The sequence below is a fragment of the Oxyura jamaicensis genome, chromosome 3 (assembly GCF_011077185.1).
Source record: "Oxyura jamaicensis isolate SHBP4307 breed ruddy duck chromosome 3, BPBGC_Ojam_1.0, whole genome shotgun sequence".
In the NCBI taxonomy this organism is placed as follows: domain Eukaryota; kingdom Metazoa; phylum Chordata; class Aves; order Anseriformes; family Anatidae; genus Oxyura; species Oxyura jamaicensis.
In genome coordinates this window covers 31,611,604-31,634,590 of record NC_048895.1, presented here as the reverse complement: position 1 = coordinate 31,634,590, position 22,987 = coordinate 31,611,604, and the positions used below count along the sequence as shown (strand labels likewise).

The following is a 22,987-nucleotide window of genomic DNA, read 5'->3' as shown; positions in this document are numbered from 1 at the left end:
ACACATGTTATCACCTCATCTTCCCAATACCCATGCTCCCCTTGCACATGATCCAGATCATCTTTACTCTCATAATTTGTCTTATCTACTCTGAATATAATCTGGAAAATAATAGTTTCTTTTTGCTGAGAGGATCTACAGCCCCTACCGCAAGAATTTAATGAGTGAACACCTGAAGCATTACTATTAACACGCAGCCACAGCCTTTTCACTTCAGTAGTGCTGCTTACATCTGAATGAAAAAGTAGTGCATGCCAAACAGGTAGTAAAAGCCAAAACACATGGGTGATAGCCAAAAAGGCAACTCAAGCTTTGTAATTTACAATCTGATAAATTCATGTCTTTACATTGTTTAAGAGTCTGCATAACTTCTAAGCAAACCCCCATGAGAAAAAAAGAAACAAAGCACCAAGGAGAGAAAAGTTAAAGAAAAATCAAGCATAGAATGAGGACAGAGCAGAAATGAAAACCAAGCCAAACCCTTATGTAGAAATGGGATAGGTAATACAGTATCTATAGCAAGCAAAGATGTTTTTAAATAATTACAGCTCTATAATAAATTGGAAACACAGTAGATTCATGAGTGAGTAACAAGGTGAAATTACATCTAATCTGGTGATTCATACTAACTCAGAAAACCTGGTTGTTACAATACTAGTTGATGCCAGGCTGCATTTTATTCAAACCAATAAAATCTTTTGTGTGGTCTCTTGACCTCACTAATTAACTAATTTACATTTAAGACAATAATGCTGATTAGTAATTTAAAAAGGAAGTGTTCCCACCCCGGCCGTGTTATCCCTGCATCTCCTCTGAAGAAATTTTAGGCTGGAGAATGCTGCAAGTGAATAGGATTTCACTATAACCCAGTTTGTAATTATTGCTCTTAATTGGTTGAGCTCCAGAGTGTTTAAGGTTTTACATATCAATTCTAACCAGCATGCTCAAAAGAGACAAAATCTGGAGTTATCCTGAGTTACGTGATCCTGTTGAGCTTAGAAGAAAAGTAAAAGTCTCTCCAAGCAGGCCCAGGGTACCAGGATGCAAACCAGCAATGTGCAGACACTTGGCATCTTTTCATGGCCTTGCATTTAAAACCCCAAACCCACCTCGACAGTCTGGTGGTCAAATGTCGGTACAGAATTCAAACAGAGGCTGGGACCAGTGTGCAGTGTTACAGCTTCTCATCTTCAGCCAAACCTTACTGTACTGGACACAGAAACCACACAGCCTGGGAGAAAAAGCATTATGTCTTTACAATCATTCCATCTTTCCTATACTAGTAAGCAAAAGGCAGGAAAACACTTCAGAAGAAGCTGCCTCTATCTTATAATAGTATTCCATATCATGTGGTGTCTTTTACCTGCAGAGCCTATAGTCCTTTCCCAAATCTAAATTGGCATTACTACTGTGGCACAAGTGGATAACTCAGTCAACTAGATACAAAGAAATGGAGCTGAAGTCAGTAGCCTATTTTTAACTTCACATTTCCCTTCCAGTCACTGTAAAGTGTTGCACTGCATATATATATATATATATATTTTAATGTATAATACAATTGCTTCCATTTTAAAAGTCTGTGAGAGACTACAAATGTTTTTTTGCTAAATATAAAACAGGTATAAAAACATCTCAAAATGACGTTGATCTCATAAATGCCATGTTTGGTGAGCGTTACCATACTGACAGGTAGTCGTTCAACAGCTAAGGCCACTTCGATGTGGAGTCACTGTGGGTGTATATGAACTAAAAGCAGAAGCTGGCTCAGGGCACAGAGTGCATCAGGAATTACCAGTATCACTGGTTAACACACTTCTTCTGTTCAGTCTCCTGTTCTGCCACTCAGTTTCCCCAGGTGCAAGGCCACCCACCTCTACTCCGTGCCATGGTCCAGTGCTGCCTCTCTTATATCAGTGCATCTTCATGTGTATCAATAAAACAGATTGGATTTGCAGATCTCAGCTGATAAGAAAACAAAAGTTTTGCTGCTGGATTTTCTGTGCTTGATGTTTAACCTGGATCATTTCAGCACAGCCCCGCAAATGGCTGCATCAGCACAACCAGAGTAGTGCAGGAACAGCACCAAGCATCAGGGATGGAAAGTGGGAACTTCTTAGAATTTGTCTCACGTCAGATCCAGTTTATTTAATGTCTCATTACATCCTCAAAGTTACTAAAGAATGGGGGAAGGAAATAATAATTAGTCTTCAAGAAAAGATTTAAGGTAAATTATTCTATATTGCTCATACTTACACAGGAAACATGACCTGGACATACATAAACTTTCTAATTCTGCTCTGTACAGAAATAAAGGAATTGTTCCTTAAACGATTCCTGGGAGCCAGCTGATCATAAGAGATTAAACCTTCTCAAACTTGCCAGTTCCTGAAACACTTCCTGTTTTTTTCTCACGTGATGCTGCATTCCTCCACAGTCATACAGCTAAACCAACAGCACCATGCAGAGGAATGCTTCCTTCAGCTTGAAGTGTACAACTGCAAACATAACTCTCAGAGCTGCTAAAAGCAGCTCATACCACAGGAGTGAAGAGGACTCAGCCCTTTTATAAAGGAGGGTATGCAGTTCCCACTCCTACAGCTGCAGTCTTCCCCTACTAACAGCCCAGGCTGGGTCCTCTCTCACTTGAAAAATTTAATATGGCTAAGCACTGGTTCACAAACTTATAAAGGCTACAGAGAAGATGAATGAGAAGCAACTGTTCACTTTATCTTCGATACAAGGAATAAGGTACACCTAATGAACTTTTAAAAGAGCACATTTAGAATAACACTAGATAAGACCAAAACCCTGTTGCAGAGACATTCAAGATGGGACTTTGTCAGTTCAGATAATCCCCTTGTAGGATAAGTCCCCTGGTAACCACTACCATCTGGATGCAACCCACAGCACAGAAGTCCTGTTTTCCTGCAGCTATGAGGGTCTACCGCATAAGAGCAGCACTGAGCACACAACTTCTGCACCCTCACCAAAGCTGTTGCCCCCATTAAGAAAAAATACAGGGTAAGAGCAGTGAGATGGACTTTTGGTCAGGAATAGCATGACTTTTCTGACTGAAGCACATTTCTGTTGTCGTTGGTTGTGTTTGGCTGTCACATCTATGGAGACTGCAAACACTGGGCAATTTTCCTCCGGTGTGTACACAGAGGTAGGCACAGCAGTGCTCCTATCATTATTGCAGCCTCCTGATATTACTGCAGGGCAAACATGGTAATATTAACAATTAGTCAGTGACTCAGATAAAGCTCTCACAGATATAAATTCCCCATCCAAATCACTGAGGTTGTGTGGTAGTATAATTCTTCCGGCGGAAAACTATAGCACTCTTCCTCACTCTGGCATGTGTGTTCTCACCCTCTCCCACGGGCCAGCACTAACACTTATGTGATCCTAGGGAACAGGTTCACAGAGCTCAGCAATTCTTTTTCAGGTTACTTTTTGGCTGGATCATCTCCCTGAAACAGTGCAATAGTCACAAGAGCATTGGTGCTGGTGCAAAAGAAGTGATAATCGTGAATTACTGCAGAGGGGAAGTAAAGAAAGGATGAGACCTGACATGAAGCATGTCCTAAATCTTGATTAAAAGAGAAGGCTGTGGTCATTGTGAATCAAAGGGGGTTTTCTAAGCCATAGAATTGCACACACCAGCCTCAGAGACTCCCATACTGAATTCTCTGCAAAAATTCACAGAAAAAAAATGCAGAACCAGGCTGTAGAGAGACAAGCAGATCAGAGACCTCCAGTGGGCATATTCTTGGCAGACTGTGACAACCCCCGGCAATTACAAAACAACAAAACTGACAGAAATTAACTGCTATGCACAAGAGGAGTCCTTCCTAACACCCATGTTTGGCCTCTAAAAACAAAATATAGTTGAGAGGTCTCTGACAACCCCTCCATCTTCAGACGTTCCCGTTGCATACAAAACTGATCAGCAAGAAACCAAGGGAAACAGATTTATCTCAGACATCTTCAGCCACTCATTTTGCTGCTACTCCAGGCTCCAAGTACAACTCTCTTGTCTGCAAAGCCTTCACATGGCCCAAGCACACCAGCTGCTCAGAAAGAAAATTGCATATAATCTTACTGGTAGGCTTCTCTGCTCAGAGAAGCTTTTCACTTTTCAGATATACCTAAAACCCTTTTGTTCTCAAAATGTACCTCTCAACAGAAATGGCCATCAAGAGTAGACAGTAATTAAAAGCCGTAAGTAATACCAGGCTACAATTTATATTCACCAAAGCACTTGGAGCTATTTAAGGAAAAGCTCAAGCACAAGTAATTCCTCCTCTGCACAGAGCTGGGCCTAACTAGCACTTCAAGAGATTAGAAAATTTGCCCAAAACGTTTCCAAAGTCCCACAGCCAGAACAAGAGGGAATAAGTCTCTCTGGACAAGTGGCTTGTCTCCTTGCTCCAGGTATTCTGAGCACCTTCCATCAATGCAAGGCAGAAAGCCCAAGGTTCAACAGGAACGCTCTGGAGATAGAGAACCAACTCAAGTCTGTGCCAAAGGACTGTGATGGCTTTCTCCCGGGTGCCTCTGGAACTACCTTAAACCTTAACCTAGCTTTCTATTTAAACTGATTTACATTTTTTCTACTTGATAATGAACTTAGCCAAAGCTGTTTATAAACCCTGGGAGGATTCCCCAGCTGGCTTTGGCTCAGATCCTTTTCTGAGCACAGGGATATGAGGCCCGGAGTCTGGCCGCCAGTCATATTTGAACAGCTATCGATCACATGATTTTTGTATTACAGAGACTGTTCCAAATAGTTAAAAAATTCCCCCTCTAACCCCTCAAGTTTAATTTCTCCCATAAAAAAAAAAAAAAAAATAGAATCAAAGAAACACTGACATGTTTCTTCAAATCAAAACATTGTCAGATCAGACACTGGCACAAGTTCAGACCTCACATTTGTGGGGCTGGATCAAAGCAGAGCCCCAGACCTAAAACCCAAGGAATGAACAAGTCTGCATCTCTGTGCTGTGTTTTTTTGGAAACCACCGTCTTTCCTACCATGTACATTTCTTGAAGGTAAGGGCTTAGGCATTTCCTAACGTAGCAGGATGATGCAGCAGCACAGGGCTGACACAGAACAACAAACAGCAGGACTTGGGGGAACCGGGAAGGCAAAGAAAGAAGAAGCCTAAAGAACCAGAGAGGGCAGATAGCTGGAGGGAGAACTGCTTGTATGGGGATTGCAATGCATCAAAGGGGTGTTGGGAGCCTTCGGCAGGTGGCTACTTTATCGGCCAGTAAGCAACAAACACCCTCTTTAACCACTTAAAATGATGATATGAAGGGAGCTCCTGCTCCTGTGGCCCCGAGGCCCTGCTCAATACCTGCTCTGAAAGTCGCCCTTCTCCACACCCTGCCTCCTGTGTATAACACCAGTAAAGCACTGCGAAATGCGGCACAGGGACAGCGCTTGTGGAGACCTGCCCAGGCATTTTTAATCACAGCGCTGTCTGAAGCTGCTCAGAGCAGATTACGTACACAGATGCAAAAGTGCCCGGGGTGAAATCGCGGCTCTGTCACATTAACAGCACCCATGCTCAAAGGCCTGCCAGGGCTTTTCACAAAAACAGGACTGTGCACACAATTTTGGCTCTATAAAGAGAAGCAGGGAAAACTATTTCAGCCTGGCCTAGACTAACATAAATAATACCCAGTAAAATGCAACAAGGCTGAGACATTTAGGTCTATAGGCTCTGCAAGGGCCTGCACCTCGTCGGACTCTGCAAAAGGTTGACAACTGATGATACTGTTGACACTTAGCTCTTGTCAAGAATTTACTTCTTGTATCAGGAAAAGCAGTGAAAGATCTCTTATTCTTTGTGGACTGTTAACACACATGCACATATATGGTTTTCTTTCTTGTGCTTCAGTCAGTCACAATTTGCTCTCCTCCTGTAGAAACCCAAGGGTGACAGCCTAGACAGTGTCACAGAAAGCATACAGGACCAGGGGAAGGTGACTCTAAGTAACTAAAATGCTCTCTATTTAGTTTCCCTGAGCTCAAATGAAACAAAAAATGGGAAGAAACATGTAAAACAGAAAAGGAGAACAGATCATTTTGGCATCTGCAAAGAGGGAAATGCTAAACAGTCCCCATCTAGACTGTCACACTGAAGTCCGCTCTAGCAAAGCTGAGGAAAAACATCATCAGGGCATTTGGCAAAGAGTATCAGCCTACACCATACATTTTATAGCAATTCTTGGTTAAAACTGATCAGCTAGACTTAGTCCCACTGGGCTCCAAGTTCAGATTTTGTGGATATTTCCAATTTAATACAGATTTACCTAATTTCCAGTTTTAGAGCACACCCATCTTTTGGGAGGGCTTAATTGCAGAGACCAGGTGGCCTATGCCTGTGTATTTTAGCTAGGCTAGTCATCAATCCCTTTGCAAAGATGCAAACATACCACAATTCTGCAGCACATTTGCCTTACCCTGTAACATTAGCAAACAAGGATGACCACAGAAAACATGCCACACATTTCCATTCAGCTGCTAAATCTGAAACATTTCGCTTATAAAAATCTGCCAGTTATAAAAATAACTTCATTCCAGGTGGTTAGCGGTGGGTTGGGGGCGGTCAACAGGACATCGGTAGTGCTGTCCACACACAAACATCGTATTTTTGCCAAGAACATTAAAAAAAAATCTGGATGACATATGAGGAACACCTACAATTTTCTGTGCATGACCCACTGAATGTATAGCTCCAGCTGATCTGAATTATATACTACATTTGCAGATTTATTTCAAAGGGCATTTATAACTAAAAGAGGAAAAACCTGAAATAAGAGTCTTACAATTTCCATAGATTCCTCCTTCTGTGAGTAGAGGGTATTGCTTCTTTTGAAGACAGAAGAGATCAAAATGCTAATACCAACAACATGTGAAAACTAACATCCAGCTCAGGTCAGAGCAGAATACTTTCTAAGGCTTGATGAACTTTTAAAATGCTTGGCAAAGCTTTTCAACTTTAGCAAAGCCAAAGGTTTCCTAAAGCCGCAGCAGTATCTGATGAGACACTTAAATCCTGAAGTTGCCACAAATGACTATATCAGGACAACTGTATGGTATCTGGCTCTTTCTGATGTCTTTACCCTAATTGCTCCTGTTACTCAGTCTAACAATAAAAGTTACAACCAAATCGAAAGAGTAATGAAGATGGGCTGGGTTATTACAATGAACAAAAGTGCACATTTAATTTTTGAAGTTTAAGGGCTATCCCTTGTCATGTGACCAATGTAAAGATGTGGGGTTCATACCTTTCCTGATCCATCCCAGGCTGAGAGTCCTTTGTGTGATGTCCCTTTCAGCTGCTTGAAGTGTGACACTGCAACTTGTATTGTCTTCATCTGCCATTTCACAGTCTTAGATGGCAAGTTCGTGCAAGGCACAGTTTATCCAGCTAGAGCTTTCCCCAGCCCACAGACTATCCCATCATATTCATGTCTTGTGGTACCAGAACCTTTTCAAGGCAGGGTAGCATGAGTACTGCACTTCTCTGTGCAGCGAGCCCAGAATTGAAGCACTTGTATCTGGTCTGCCAAAGACCAGAGTTGTAAATGACGCATCTGAATTTGCACAATTCACAATCTACAGAGTTTACTACTTGGAAAATGGTTTACTACTTTATGTTGCAAGCAAAGAAAACCTTCTATCATTCATTCTCTGATAATTTTACCTACATCTTTTGAACAAAAGAGGACATCAAGAAAAAAGCATGCAAGATGGGGATGAAAAGACATGAGAAAAAGATGCAGAAAGGTCCGAAAAATTAATGGTGAAAACCTCTGACCTTTTTTTCTTTCCTTTACTACTGGTATTAATCAGAGATTGTTCATACTCACTGAAGCTGTGAACACACCATGAAATGCAAACTTTCCCCTTCGCACTTTAAAGAAATTAGAACTGAATTCTCTGCCCAGATTCCTGGGAGACACCAAGGCAAAGGTCTCAGTCCTGACCTCCAGCACAACACAACTAAATTGAACTTGGCTAGCTGACGTGAAACAGAGCTTCCAAAATGTTTGTCACATGAGCTTTAATAAAGCCAGGATAAATGCTTCACAGAACTGAAACAAATGAGAATCCTGGAGTACCCTGAACGTCCAGCCTAAGGAAATTAATCTATCATTGACACATTTTCATCATACTCTACAGGCACAAAGTTTCTTCTTTGTGAGGATGGTGCCTTCATAATGTTTTTTGGGAGACTGGGAATAAATCTCCCTTCATCTCGATTACTTATTGCCCCCTCACCCAGTAAGTTCCGATATGCCCTTCACCATTACAGTGCCAGAGTGACTTGCAGCAGTGCATTGTGGCGTGGTCAAACTCTACCATGTGTGCTTTGCTCTTCCTGTGAATGAATTTGGAGTCCTGTGTGTGTACTGTAAGCTCTTGTTTTACATATGACTGGTTATTTATGATAATGACAGGCAATGGTGCAGCTTGTGCTAAAAGCAGTTCCTGTTTCATGGTGCAGCATTAAGACCCTTCTGGGGAAGCTGCATGTCAGGGTTGAATCACTCTCGCAGTTTATCACCGCCAAAAGTAGCGTGTCCTGCACTCCAGCCCTGCCCTTTCCTCTCCGCCCCAGTCATGCTAACGCACCCTTTCTCTTACATCAGACTTTAGTGTTCATCAGAGCCTTCAATGAGCTGATTCAGTTCATTAACTCAGGAGCAAACAATTCACTTTTTTTGTCACGTTAGTTTTCTTCCAGGCCAGTGAGTTGAATCCGTCTTGCTCAGGGCTTGACAGGCACTAGACTTGCAGCAGGCCAGGGGGAGCTGGCAGCCAGGAACAGAGAAGAGGAGCAATGAGGATGGGGTGCAGGATGTCCCCAGTGCAGATAGGACCAGCTGTTACACGTTGCTTTACCTTCAGCAATCTGACCCTGTCTGAAGAAGGTTTCCTGGCAGCTGAGGAGCGAAACCACCAGCTGCTCCTCCTCCAGCTCTCAGCAGCCTTCCACAAGCCCTTGCTCCAGGCAGTTATGGACTCTGACAACCAATAGGGAGACTTTGAACCTAATTTAATATCCTGTGGAAAGCCAGGGCAAGGTAAAGTTGATGCACTCACAACAGACACAGTTGATCATGAAATGCACATCACAGCTTTCTGACTGTTTCCTAATGGCTAACAGTTTAAAGCCATTTCATCACCTGCAACCAACTTGGGAAAAACAAACAAACAAACAAACAAAAAACAGGTCTGTGCAAAGTGATGGACAAAGGAGATACCAGAAGGGCACAAAGTTTGCCGTATTCTTAATCCTAAAGGTCTTCCCCTTTTTATGCCTATTGCAGATTGCCTGCCCCTCCATAACTACTCCTGCTCCTTGCCAGCCTTCTACACAACTTCTTCCTATCTGCCTACCTCCTCATCCCTAAATATCTCTACAGCTGCTACAGCCTATTCTTTTAATAAAGCCTCCAAGAGCATTCTTCTGCCATGCATGTTTACAAGAAATCAACTACTAATTAATGGCGGAGAAGCAAAAAGCTAACACATATAATTATGTTTGTATTTGCACATGAACATGTATCAAATGCATACTTACTTAAATATGTATAGTATATTCAATATCACTGTTTTATTCCTCCCCCATTCATTGCATGCCAGGGCATCAATCTAAACTGCACTGGAGCTTAATTCCTTTGAATTGTTTGGAAATCTCATTTTAAGGTGCAATGCTTTAATACACTGGAGGTTTGCCTAACTCCATCCAGTTTATTCACATATAAAATAACACACATCACTTAACCTGACTTTGTGTGAGCCAACACTCCCTTCCAACAATGAAAGCGATTTGTTACTTTTTCTCCAACAATAGCTAAGAGGGAAAGGTTCCTTTTCCACAGCTGTTTCTTGAAAACCTACCGGTATACTACAATGACTGACAGAGCTTTCAATAGAGTAGGTTGGACGCTTATTCATCATGAATTGATCCAAACCCTTGATAACCTGATAAAAGATGCAGTCGACTGCTTTGTAAAACAGCCAGGATTTCAAAGACTGTGTAAAACAGTGGATAGCATAGTATTTAACCAATTTTCTCAAAGGCAGAGTTAATCTGCATAACTCATTTGTTCAGTGATACTCATCTACATATTAGCCTTACACACAAAATCTGACCTCCATTACACGTAAGGTTTCAGTTTAATTTTTGGCTTCTCTTCTTACTGTGTTTTGCCTCCGAAACGCATTGCTTGTGAATTCCTAGCTGAAGTAAATGGGTTCAGTTCAGATATAGCATTTAAAGCTTGTGCACGACTCCCTTTAAACCTTTCTCTGCCACCACCACAGGATCTGTGATACCATCAGGCCTGGGTAGAGTTACCATCCATAGCAGAAACGTTTCCAAAAGCCACTCTTGCCGCCTTTCAACTCTGCAATGAATTGAAGCACCGCTGCTACGCAGGGAAAACCCCTGCTGGAAAAGCAGCTCTGAAGTTACAGAGGAGGAAAGCAGACAGGTCCCTTTAGGTGGTAAAAGAGGTTACAGTTTCCTTCCAATAACAGTTACCGTAGCCTTTGATATTCTATATACTTTATCATTTTCCCCCGCTTTTGTGGAATAGCAGCTGTGATAACACAGAGCTCATCTTCGGCACTGCCCATTGCTGCATGGAGGGAAACCGGTGAGGATGGGGAGAACACTTGTTGGGAACCCTCAGCTTGCTTCAGTCAGGAGGCACGAGATGAGTCGCCATCTGACCCGGGAGTCAGAGGTCACCCCACCGGGGAGCCACCAAGTTGTTCGGTCCACTCACAGCTAATCCCCGGTGAGTGCCGCTCGCTAAAGGATTTCTTTATTCTGCTGGCTGAAAAAAAATAACAACAGAGTTAACAAGCCCAGTAAAAATCCATGACTCAGGCAAATCCTTAAGGATCAAGTGGGGAGGGGGAGGGAACATAAACTAATCCGAGAGTCCAAAACATCTTTTGCCAAAGCCTTTTAAAACACAAAAACTTCACTGGGGTCTCCTCGTTAGTGGCGATTACAGAGGAGGCATTTCTTTCTTTCTGAACTAAGAATCTCTCCTCAAGAACACAAACAAGGGTGCCCATTGACGTGGTGCAGTGCTTTCTAATCCATCTGACCAGCTGGCTTTGTATATCCTTTATGCATACTGTGGGAGGAGAAAGAAAGGCTTCTCGGGGAGGAGAGCCTCCGTCTCCACGGCGGAAATACTGGTTTTGCTGCTAGATGGCCTGCAGTGCTCCAGGGGAACAGATATAAACTTTTCTTAAATAGAAACACTTACAGGACATGGTTTAGAATATCATCAGTGACTCACCTCAGTTATAAATGATCTTTTCCTTTTTTTCCCCACCCTAGAGAAAATTACAAATGTCTGCCCCTAGTTTCCAAATCTCAAAACACCAGCCATTAGCTGGCACCATGGACTCGCTGTAACACTGAGCTTCCCTGGGGTTAAAGTAAAAACATTAGAAGTCACTAAATTCTGGCAGATGCCTCACAAGCGAGCATGAGGACAAGACAGGACAGAGCGTACACTGCAGAGAGAAGCAGAGGTACATGGCAGAGGCCTGGATGACCTGTGACCACCAGTTCCCAGACCTTGTATTCTGGATCCATTTCTGCAGCTGGATGTGGGAGAAGTGCAACCCCAGCTGCTGTCACCTCTTCTGGTGGTTTCTAGCTTGGGGCAGCACCAAAGTAAGAGCTCAGTGCTGCAGAAAGCACACGCCGACCTCCATCCCGTCCCAGCCATGGGCCACGGCCCCTTCCCCAGGGCACCATCTCCAGCATTTACTCCTCCTTTCACAGAGCCAATTTCATTTATTGCAGTAGCAATATTGCACCTGGTTTATGTCACTTTAGTGAGCTGAACCTTGGCACAGAGCAATCCAACACGTGCAGAAACCAGTACAAGGTGACTGCCAGCACCACAACAGCTGGGAACGAACACGGGTGTGGGGGCAGGATCTTCCCCTTTTTGTAGCACCAATATTCAGCTTTGGCTGATTCTGCCTTATGACACTATGCCCCAGGATATATCTTTACCTTCCCACTTCAAGTCCCTAGTCCAAGATCTTCAAAGCAGTGTCTCTAGAAAGCACTTTGACTGTTGACTTTCCTGTCCTACCACCCACGCACGTTCTCTCTTTTTTCCTTTTTTTTCAAATACCAACAACAAACTATAGCAAGTGTTGCACCCAGCACAGCTCTTTTCACTGAAAATTAATTCTTGCAGGAACAAAATTCAGATTTGTTTTCCAAGGTTTATTTATGGATTCGTAAGTCATGAGTTTGCATGAAACACATTTCCAATTCAGGAGCATTCACTGAAGGCTTGTACAGAACCCTGAGCACTCCTGAAGCAAAATACTCTGAAATTTTGCACTGGGACACATAGCTTTTTCCCAAATACCTTCTCCCCATATAGCCTCTACTCAGTCAGCTCCAATTGCCCGATTTTATTCTGGACATCAGTATTCTTGTTTTTGTGTATCATTCACATCAAATAACACGGCTGTTGTCTCCCTTGCTGTCTCACACCTCATTCTATTTCACAGCTCATGTCTTTAACCAAAGAAGTCATCTCCATTTTGCTTCACATCTGGGAGCAGAAAATTGGCAAAACCATTGTTTCCCTAGCCAAACTCTGACCCCTAACCCTACTATGAGGGGCACAGGTGTAAGTGCTGTTGGGGGCAGCATCAGGAGGTGCTGCAGCAGCACTGAGCTGGGTCAGAGCAGGTGCAGGATGAGGCTTGGAGTCAACAGTTCAGTGTTTTTTTGAAAGCAGTTAGAACTCACAGCTGTGTTTTGACCACCTTCCATAACGTGATGCCTACGTGGGAGCCCTTCACAGGCACCACTGCCACTGAGCCCCCAGCAGAACCAGAAGCACAGCAAAGCCTTCGACAGTACACACTTGGCAGGGATAATGCAAACACAGCCTTTACGAGCTCTGGAGATGTGAGTCAGAGCTCACCTCTTTCTGCAACCTCTTTTCCCCTCCCTTCACATCAGAATTATTTCCATCTGCCTGCTGGTGAAAGATGTCTTCTTAAGCAATGTACATTCAGATGCTTGGGTTATATCTGTAAGGACTATCCTTCCCTAACATTAAAAACAGTGCAGAAAGGTTCTTTTGAATGGTGCCAGCAGAGGAAATTCTGCTCATGAGCAATTAACAGCTCATGTGGTTACTCCATTCTGTGTTTCCAAAGAACAAATGTGCATTATCTATAATAAAACAATCGGAAGGCATGACTGAGAACTTGTTTTTAATTCTAGAAATGTTAAAGAACAATTTAATCATTACTATGATGGTCCCAATCCTGTCCAGAGTTGACAGCTCTAAGGATAAAGTCATTTAACCTTGTGCAATTCAGGAGTGAAACAACACAGGGAAGTACTGCATGAGACAGCCTGGGTGAAGATACGCATCTACAAGGAGCAGCCTAGCTATTCTTTTCCTCTTAAGCCAGTTTCCCCTCAAAGCTGTGAGTAAAAGAAACAAAAGGCTGGATACTTAAGACTTTTTAAACATAACTAGTCTGCTTCATTTTTCATGTCTTTCATTTGCTGGGGCTTTGCAATTTGCCTCCAACCTCCCCTCTGTGAAGTCCTCAGTCAAGTCAAACCTGTTTGCCATTTGTGTGTGTGAGTGCCCTTAGACCCAAACCCAGCCAAGAGTTTAGAGTAAACAGACCTACCCAGGGAGGAGCTGGAATTTGAACAGCAAATCATGTATGTCCCAAACAATTACTCCCTCTCCAGGTGAGGGAATGCAGCAGCATTTCTGGTGCTTAAGCAAATTTCTCTGCAGCAGTTGGAAAGATGGGAGATTGGTCTTTTTTCATCACGGGTAGGGCAGTGCCTTAGGGAGACTCATCAACAACAACAAAAAAAATGCTTAGATAACTAGCCTGCTCCTTTTGCTTGCCTACTGCTGATTTGTTGAGCTAATATTTTAAGAACAGTGGTTATGTAGGTACATCCTGGAACCACCCTCTTACCTCTTACCTCAACAGTCGTGTCCAAATTGTTCTGCTGAGTATCTTACACAAGACGTGCATAAGTAATGCATTCTGCTTCTGGTGAGTTTGGTTGCTCTAGCTAACGAGGAGCACCACATGGTGAGCTTCCCATACTGCAGAGTGCCTCAAACTGCAGTGCTCAACATAGGGCTCATCCTTCTTTTGCACAAAACTGACCTTTCAAAGAAGATTAAACCTAAGCAAGCAATTGAAAAGTCTGAGCAAGCTGAGACCTGGCAACAAAGCCAAACACTAGCACAAAGGAATCACAAAGGGGAAAGAAAAGGGTAGGAATAAATAGAGAAGAGCAGTAAACACTCTCCATCTGAGAGAGCAGGGACCAGAGAGAGCCTTCAGTGTGGATAGGTGACAATATGGAGCACTAAAATCACCCCTCTCCATTTCCCTTTCCCACCACCACCACCAGTTTAGGGATGTTCTGCTATATATGCATGTGCTGCTACATATGCATGATGTAATTACACTGGGTAGTCCACTCACCTTTTGATCATTTGAAATGTAAATGACAAGTCTACCTCTGCGGGTAGGGTACGTCCCATGCAAGACCTGCACATCCCACTCCCCACAGGAAAACATGTCCCTTCTAGATTGTCACAGAAGATTTCTCTGAAGACAGGTCAAGGTGAGCCACAGAATCAGTATGGAGGGGTATCAATGCCAGGCTGTAAACCAGAAGAGTAACTTCAAAGAGATCTGTTGAAACACTGAGTATTGCTCATGATATTATCTTTTCTGTCTCTTTTCCCAAAGCCCAAGGATTCAGGATTTGTATGCACAGAAATGGAAGAAGATACCAAGATAACATGCACAAACTACATGGCCCACATTTGTCACACACATCCTGTTACTCACAAACACGAACCCATCACAAATTAAGACAGATACAATATTGATACTAGCCAACAATACTTTGATAATCATATAGATAATATGTATGGTTTTCTGTTTTAGAGAGTAAGTAAAGTATTAGCTGAAAACTTACATGAAAGATGTAAGGAAAGATGGAAGATGTCCAATGGGACTACAAGTTAAAAAAACACACCCAACACCCAACACAAAACTCACAGAGGTTGGGAAATACACTAATGAAGGTGGATGGTGCAACCATCATTTGCCTCCCTTGTCATTATGAAGCCGTCCTTATTACATGATCACACATTGTTTTTGCCTGGGCTCCTGCCTCATTCTGTGCATAATTGTAATGAAAATGAAGGTAAATGTTTTAATGCTAAATGTCTTGGAAGCTTAATGTAGGTGTCACTACAGCTTTGCTTATGAGACATGTAGCATATGTTTCTGCCTACACTGAAACACAGTTAAAGCTGAAAAGCATATGTTAAGCACCAAGAATTTTATTCAGTGTGATCGGTCTGGTTATATAATCTCAATCTAGCCTGAGTGACGAGCGAACTTTGGATCTCCGATTAGCTTTGTTGTCAGCAGGTGTTACGCTCTGTTGTGACCTGTTTTAACCACACCTATAATCACACAGTGAGCTAAAGGTAACTCCTGAGATTGTCTTTTATCTTTAATCACTTCCTGTTCACACTTCATTCTGCCAACACCTCCTGTCAGGATTATTGCTGTTTACTTCCCATGAATATCTAAGAATATCATTCATCCTGGCAATAAAGGTTTCCATGCAGTGAGGTATGCTACAGAAGTGACCTGTAGTATTTCCTAAAAGGTTACTTGACTGACTTGTTAGTTGGGAAAATAAACAGGAAGACCTACATTGTCTGTCTTAAAAAGCAATAGTATTAGGCGGTCGGAGATCATTGAGACAGTCGTTCTCTAGAAATGAGAAGGTCTCGTACATAGATTTAATCATCTACTAGTAGCACCAGTATTATGGGTCTGATCTTGAAAGTTCTTACTCATGTTGAGTTGTTTCCTCTTGCAAATACTCAGATGAGCCCCAGTTGCAGATTTTAGATAAACTGTGTTGGTCATTTACTACTCAGATCCAAGATTTCTACGAGGTGCTGGTTTTATCTAGTCTACAGGTCCTAACTGCACATACAACAACTGAGTCATACCACCACAGCCTCTTGGAAGTCCACGTCTTCCTCCCTCAGGTACACATAATGATACCTAACCTAAAAATACTTAAGTGGTCAGCCTAACCGCTTTAAAGACAGACCTGAGGAGCCTAGTAAGTAAATTTTCTATCATGAGGACCTGCAGATGTCAGCTACATCTTACAACACAACTGATGGAACTCACTTCCTAGAATCTCTTACAGAGGCCACATGGCAATCCCACATTAGGTTATTTATCTGAAAGCAATCTGTTTTTTATTGCAGAGAGAAATAATACAAAAATGAGGGCACACTATAAAAATTATCAGAAGGTTGGTCTGAAACAGAGAAAAGGACCATTTCTTGCACTATTTGCTATTGAGCATGGAGACCATTGTCAAAGGATCCTGCAAACATCAGTACTGAAACAATCCAAAAGCAATTGCACAAAGCCATGTAAAGGGCTACTAACCTTAAGGATACCACCTCTGGCTCAGGAGTGCAACAGGCTACAGACAACTGGGAAAAGATACTAAAAAAGCATCACTGTAAGTCTGTCCCGATCTTTTAGCTCACTACTATCCACTATCATGACAACAGGAGCTGTTTTTGGATTGGTATTATCAGGCACAGATTTCCATGCAAAGCTCAGCTTTCCACCTTTTTTCATATGTCTCCTGTCTCTGTTGGGGCAGATACAGCTGTGACAGCCCCAATTCAGATGTGCTGTCCCTGTGAAGGACTGCTAACAAGCAGCAGCAAAATGATGGCCACTGAATGCACTAGAGTTTGCAAGTCTCCACCTTCCGCTCCTGCTCAACATCTCTGTTGGCTCCACAGTCTGACCACTGAGAATTATTCCGCACCTTCCACTTCATGCACCGTTTCTCTCTCATTCTCTCTCTCATGTCAGTCTTGCCTTTGACCAGACTCATCTGCTCCCTAGGGTAACAAAAGTAACACTTCAGCCTTCCAGTGGTCTTCAGCACTTCCCAGTGTTGTTTTTTCTTTTTCTATTTTTTTTTCCCTTCTGTTTAAAAACATCCTACATTATGTCCATTGTTAGCTGGAGTGTTATTCACTGCTGTATGGAGCCTCCCATACTGCCGTTACACACTTTCATAATTAAAGACTTCTCTGCCTGAGTCAACCAAAAACTACTGAAAATGACAAGTATTTCAAAACTACTGCCAGAAATAGTCACACTACTTTCAGACAATCTTACCTCTGGCAAGCGCCTCTTGAATGCAGAAGGTAAAGCTTGTTTGAAATCTCCATCTATCTTACATGCTCCTTAGTATTTGATAACACTGGTTTCTGCATAACTCCATAATCAGTTGCAATTACACTGTTCAGAGGCTCATAAAGAGCCAGCCCTCTCTCCCTATGACAATTTTGTATATACTACATTCTGCCTTATCCATTGCAAAAATGTACTCAGCATTTACTTTCTCAATGACTCTGTCTTTCTTGCACCCTTACATTATGCACACTAACCCATGCGTTTGTCTAAGAGGTTCCCACACTGGCCTTACAAAACAGGAAAAAATCTCATCATCAAGGAGAAGGAGCTTGCCCCTGCTTGAGCAGAGAGTTGGATCCTCCAGAGGTTCATTCTGTGATTCTGAGAAGTTTCTTGGGGGCTTGTAGGGAATGACAGATAGCGAACAACAGATACACCAACAGGTCAGAGCCTCTGTAACTCCGTGGGTACAATCTCATGCACAGATAGCACTTCAGCCATGACAGAAATGCACATGGACAGAAAACAATGTTGTTTGGAAGGACCAAAGCGATACTATGCCATAGTTCAAAGGAAAAAAAAAAAAAAAAAAAAAAAAAAGTTTCCAGTTTTAGCATGCTGGGAGATCTACTGGGCTAGAATCTGAGACTCTTTAACCCACCCAGTTCACTCTGCATTGACCAGACAGAAAAGCAAACCCCACCAAATCAAAAACCCTGAATCTGTTAAGCATAGCAGAAAACATTTGACAATTATTATCCATATACTTTTTGATCAACAGCTACGGGTGGAATTACAGATATTCTGGGTATGTGTTTATTAAGTTCATGTGAAAAACGAAAACCAGAACCCCTTATGTTCCTTCCACTTCGACATTCCATATATGCAAGAAATAAGAAGAGCCACATGAAAGGATGAAATGAAAGTCCTGTTCTGTTAGTTGAATGGATTCACCACAGGCCTCAGGGACCTTCAGGCTCCACTCTACCCAATTTATTATGTCTTCTGTGCTTAGCACTATTGATCTTCCTACCTTTGCACCTAAAAATTATGACAACTTTCCTTGCAGATGAACAATCAAGTGTTCTCAGCCTCTCCTTCTTAAGAGAAATCTTAGACAACAGTTAATGGCTGAAAGTAAAAAAAAAAAAAATAATAATAATAATAAAAAAAATTATAACAAGTTAAACCACAGTCTAAAGATAGCACATTCCTTGTTTACCCTTATTTCACTCATGTCACATGAGTGACATGTTAGCATTTTCATTATCACTACACCATGAACCAAAGACACAAAGTTTTCAATATCCTGTAAATTATGAAACCTTGTTCTGCACTCAAACCATTTATCTAGTTGAGGAGCTGCTTCCTACAGCTGCTTTGCTTTGTATAAGACAGAGATATCAGACCTTGCTAGAACTTGGAGAAGCATCAGAAAAAAGAAGACCAACTACTTTAGAAAAGCAACACTGGTTAATCAGTGAGTGTTTCGTCTTCTTCTGCACTGCTACTGAAGTTATCTGCAGACCAAATATGGAGAACCTGGATGATTCACAGTAAAACAATCAGTTATTCTTGGTCAGCCAGCCAACAGGACTCTGAAATTAAGGTTTTTTTTTTTTTTTTTTTCCCCTTAAACTACCCTCAAAGGAAGATCTTACAAAATGGTGGGAACTCAGTAAGGCTTGTACATTTCTCTAACATCTCATGGTGCAAGACACCTACAGAGTTTTTAAAGATCACAAGTATTTGAACCTCTAGGGGAAAAAAATACTGTCAGCAGTAATACTGTCAGCTTCTACCAGGATGGTTGGTCCAATATTTCAATAGACTTTCAATAGAGTGTATTCCCTACCTTGCCTCTTGCAATGGGAGCATGAAAACCCAAATGGTTTAATGGTTTCTTTTATCTTCTATCACCAAGGTACACAAATACATCTTTTAAACACTGCCCTGGGAACAGAACAAAATTAATCCTTTCCTTTGGGACACTTGATTCTTTAGATCCTCCTTTCAAGCAGTGTAGTTCTTGTATCTGCTGCTACAAGACACAGAAGGAAACAACCCAAACCAGAGGCAATGTTGCCAAGCATGTTTCCTCTAGCTTTGGGTGAATCCTTCTGGCAGGCTTTTATATGCTCTGGGAAATGTATGCTGTTATAACTTTGCAGTTACTGTTGTCTGCAGCAGTCCTGCCTGAATCTGGTCCAGTGCAGTTCACCAAGAGTCAGTGTGTGAGTAAGCACGCCTTAGCTGTTAGCTATTGTATCATCACATCATTTCCCAGCATAGTATCTTATCACTGATCATCTGGGGAAGCGGGACAGAGCTTTTTTGTTAATTTGCCAGAAGGAACCTCGTAGGGCAAGTTCTGTCTGAAATACGTGCAGGAGAGAAAAGCTGTGTGGCCTTCGTTCTCATTTTTATTTTTACTGAAAAGTAAAGCAATCAGTGCTAGCTTTGCAAGAAGATCCTCAGGGTTATCCACAAAACCAGAGAACCCCAAGTAAATGCCTAAAATAAAATGAAAACCAGTAACAAATGTATTGTTTTCCCTTGCTTCTAACACAATACATCCCACTACGCCCCTAAAACCAATACTGAATGTATTTAATTGTGATCATGCTGAACACAAGATTACCAGAGCCAGAAAATGTCTTGGATTTGAATCAACAATTGTTTTCCATTTTGAAAACTTCACAATGAACATGGCTGGAGACTTGGCTTCCACTCCCTGAATGAAAACCAACATCAGCTTTGGGTCCCCTGAGTCCCAAAACTGAAGTGACCCAGAGGCCGCAAAGGTCAGTGCAACCAAGAACCACCACTGAATTTGCTATTTTTGCTATCATAATGCTCAAAGCCTTCAGGCCTGAGCCAGGGCCCCCACTGAATTAAGCAATGTGCAGACAATCTTGAAAAAGCAGTCCCTGCACCAAAGACCTTATGGTACAAGTTTCAACAGGCTCCATCAGCTGCATAAAACAAGCGAGGGGGGCTGGAAGGGGACCTGGTAGCCCAAAAGCAAGCACATAGTGGCACAATGAGCATTAGTCATGGCTTACCACCAACTAATCTCAAAACAACATTTTCCAGTAACAGTTCTCACTTTTACCAACAAACGACATAACAGAGCTTTTTTTTTTTTGTCTCTGGGCTCTCAGTACTGAACCACCTACAGACTGAAAATCCCTCTTCTTTTTCACTAGCACTACTCCATTTTGCTGCATTTTGTGCACTGTGGGGAAAAAAAAAAAAAAAAAAAAAAAAACACAGCATCAGCAAAAAAAGTAAACCATAGCTAGCCAGTCAATTAGATGCAGGCTGGCCTTTCTTTTTACAGTGAAAGGGATTTTTTTCCCCCCTAAGAGTAAGAGACTCCAAAACTTGGTCTTATAAGGGGGTATCAAAGAGGTCCTTTATGTAAAAGTTGCATTTAAGAAGGAAAACTCATGGTTCTCAAAAGCACATTGCTTTTTCCTCCTGCATGCTTTGTTCTGAGCCTGCTGCTAAATGTGTATTCGCTAGACCAGCTTTTATTAATAAGACTTGTGGTACTCTGCATGGTAGCTCTGAGTCAGTGGGTGATCTTCTATGCAGTGTTTATTATTTTACTAAATTTGAAGGGCCCTAAGCTCACATGCTTATGCTCTCAAGTGTCCTGCTCAGTTGGAAAGGCAAACCACTGATGGTGGTACGAGGTGCAGCTTGGCTCCAGAGCTGGGGGCTGCGAATTCTCCACAAACACTTTCTTCTGGTGGGATGTGAGCCTGGGAACTGAGCTATGTCTGCCAGGGATTATCCCATGTTGCCAAGAGGCTCTACAACTACGTGCTTCAGTCCATCACTTTTTATTTTCACCCTGTGCCGTGAACCGTAGAAAGGGGCTGCCCTTTAGCTCCAGCAGCACAGGGATGGGTTCAGACCCCTGCAATCCTTGGATCCTGAAGGAGACTTCAAAAATGCAGAAGGGGAGGCTGGACTCACCTTGCAAAGTAGCTCTACCACAATGCACATGACCTTATATGCTATATTAAATTAGGAAGTGCTCCATTTCTCCCTAAGCTGAGCAATGCTAGGCGAGCCAAGCAAAGTAAGTGGATTCATGTGCTCTGAAAGCACACTGTCTAAGCAGATATGAATCCTTTTTCCACCCAGAGTAAGGCATTATTTATGAGTTAACAGTCATTCACTCCTTGACATGATACTATAGTTCTCCAAGCTTCCTCAATATAGTGGGTTCAGGCTAAATTCCCCATTTGTCCTGCCTTTACAATTCCCAGCAAATGAGTCCTAGAATGACAGAACACCATTTTATTGAACTAACTAGCTGCTTTTGGCTTTCTTCTTATTTCTCCCCTATAACACTGAGGCTTTTATCTTGGGGCTGTCTCCTCCTGGGCATGCCTCCAGCTAGCTTTAGTGCCTGCTGCACATTAGCACTGTCTACGCAATATCATCATTGCTTTAAAAACGTACAAAATGCAGGAAAACAGTTTCTCTCTCTCTCCCCCTCTCCCTTCCCACCCCCCTCTTTTTAATAAGAATTTTTTCCATGTGGTTAGAGAAATAACATCTGGAATTACTGAAGGCTGCCAAAAAGAGAGAATGAAAACAATGAGTTGAGTCACACTTGAACCTGCCAACTTCATTTAATTTAGACCTTCTTGGGGCGGTTTGAAAAGAAAAAAAAATATGGAAAATGTTTTAGCTTGCTTTTTATAATGCAATTTTTTTTGTAATCTGCTGATGTAAGTTGCAGAGTCAGCCTAGAGACAGCACCATAGCATAGGCATTCATCCTTGCAGCACACTGGTATTAAAATCTCTGTAATTCATCTACACACATGCAGCATCATACCCAGGTATCACTTTCTGAGCGGAGTCCCACCGAGCTAATGAAATTGCTCCCAGGTGTAGGCATGGAGCTGCACTAGACCTTTTAACTCTATCTCACAATGCAGTGCAGAACAACATGGAAACTTCCTAAATGCCCCTTTCTTTTCCTTACCAGTGAACAACACTGCTGAGTAAGTGCTGAAGAAGCGCAGAACACCCTGGTAAAATTTAAGATTACGAGCTGTAGCTATGCAATCCTCTTTCCACAGTAAAAATATCACCTCCTGCATGATTGCCCCAGCCCCAGTAAAGGACACTACACTCCTCTGCATAGTGTGGCAAAGGCCTGTAAGTGTTCCCATGTTCTGAATTTTTCATGTCTTTTTGCCTTCAACAGTTATGCTAGGGCATGGTTGGTATGTCCACTGAAGCTGGCAACTACAATGCCGTACAGATACACAGAGCAGGTTTTTTAGCTCACAGAGCAGAACTTTTAATGAAATAGGGTACTCGGACAATAGGAACTACCAGCAAAATATTCCACGAAGAAGTCACAAATAGGAACCAAGCCAAGCCGTCTGAGCAGTTTTCCATGGGATTTATATGCAAACATATGTGCGTCAGGTAGAGGAAGAAAAGAGCAAAGCTGGAGGCTGCATGCTGTCTGCTGGAGCCTTGCACATGTGAGGAAAGACCAGCAAAGCACGGTAATCAATAGACAACCGAACGGGAAGGACTTGTGGCAATCTCTGACAGAGACCTCTGCAGAACAGGCTCAGCTAGAAAGAACGGCGAGCCAGGA

At 42.4% G+C, this 22,987-nt stretch overlaps 1 long non-coding RNA gene across 1 annotated transcript; it reads right to left on the bottom strand.

Annotated features, from left to right (window-relative positions):
* Positions 1-1,617: 1,617 nt before the first annotated feature.
* Positions 1,618-16,272, bottom strand: LOC118164556. The gene is made up of 4 exons (XR_004749544.1): positions 14,564-16,272; positions 9,125-10,869; positions 3,397-3,507; positions 1,618-1,962 (listed from the first exon to the last, which is right to left on the bottom strand). It is a non-coding gene; the product is annotated as an uncharacterized LOC118164556 (long non-coding RNA).
* Between the last annotated feature and the right edge of the window lie 6,715 nt (positions 16,273-22,987).